We start from the raw sequence: 1699 nt of genomic DNA, 5'->3' as shown, positions 1-1699 counted from the left end.
TGGGAAAATAAGTAGATGAACAGATAGGTAGAGATGCACTTCACTGTCACCATGCTACTCTTCACAACACAAGAAGCATGCAGTTGGCTGGGGCTATGGCTTAGTTGGTAAAGTGCTTACCTGTGGGATGACTCAGCTCTAACAGGCTTGAAGGCCAGTCGGCCCAAACCAGTAATAAGATACTTTCTGAGAGCCAACCTGGGTCTGCCTAAGGGCCTTAGCAATAGCAGCTGAGACATGATCTGAGATGACCTGGACCAAAGGAGCCATGTCACACCAGCAGATGCATATTCATCAGACCTTCCCCTGGAGTGGGTTGGAGGGTATATAAAGCTTGCCTCTTCCTGAATAAACTGAGCTTTTCTTTTGACATCCTCCCAGAGTCTGTGTTGTTGACTCTGCACCTACCTGCCCTCTTCTTCAAAGAGAACAGCACAGGACCCTGCTACACTTGTCATTCAAGCATGAGGACTGGAGTACAGTCTCCAGGACCCCTGTGAAAGGTCAGCACAACAGTGCATGCCAATGATCTTAGTGCTGGGAGGTAGGAACAGAGGATCCCTACAGTTCGCTAGCCACCTAGTCTCGCCAAATGAAATGGGCTCCATATTCACTGAGAGACATTGTCTCAAAAAGTAATGTGGAGCATAATTGAAGACACCTTGAAGGGACTCTAGCCAGCCCAGGCCTGGCAAACATGGCTCTGGCAGGCCTCGCCCTTCTCCCCAATTCCATCTGCCTTGCTAAAAACCATTAGATTTCATTTCTGAAGCTAGCCCCCAAGGTCCATTCCTAAATTTGGCCAATCCCTCCTCCTGAGACTGATTACCAAGATCCAGATATGGAAGCACTGAAGTATCAAAAGCCCCCTTCAGCTCACCTAATTAACATGCCCAATTAAAATAAAATACTTCATCCTAACAAGAGGTTTCCCCTTTTATCTTTATAAACTGTCATTTTCCTATGTACCATGTCTGTCTCCTCTCTATCCAGAGACAGTCCTTGGTCATCCCCCCCCCACTTCCCAGACAAATACCCCTTCCCCTCTTTTCCTTATTCCCTTCCCCTTCTCCCTCTTACTCTATCTCCTATCTTTGTCTCTTATTTCTTGATCTTGTCCTTCTGGGGCAAATAAATCTCCTCTGTGCTGAGAACTTGGTCTTGGGGGTCCTGAGCCATTACTTTTCCCTACACACCTGACATTAACGCCAAACCTCTACAGACATGAACACACACATACATACACACACACACACACACACACACACACACACACACACACACACACAGACTCACACTCATACACACATGCAAATGTACAGACACACACAGCTAACACTTAAAATTTATACAATATAATGATAAAATGTCAATAGAAGTAGAAATTATTTTATTAAAAGTGTACATAATAAAATTTTGCTAGGAAAAAGTTGATACTTAAATAGACTAACTTTAAGAGTGATTAAAATTATAGTAAAAAACATCAAAGAAAGTGATCAGTTTAACAGTTTAGCTGGACAGTGGTGGCGCATGCCTTTAATCCCAGCACTCGGGAGGCAGAGCCAGATGGATCTCTGTGAGTTCGAGGCCAGCCAGGTCTACAGAGTGAGAGCCAGGACAGGCACCAAAACTACACAGAGAAACCCTGTCTCAGAAAAAACAAAACAAAACAAAAAAACAAAACAAAAGCCCCCAAACA

This window comes from Peromyscus californicus, unplaced genomic scaffold (genome assembly GCF_007827085.1).
Source record: "Peromyscus californicus insignis strain IS unplaced genomic scaffold, ASM782708v3 Scaffold_9__1_contigs__length_137607984, whole genome shotgun sequence".
Classification (NCBI taxonomy): domain Eukaryota; kingdom Metazoa; phylum Chordata; class Mammalia; order Rodentia; family Cricetidae; genus Peromyscus; species Peromyscus californicus.
This window is presented reverse-complemented; position numbering follows the sequence as displayed.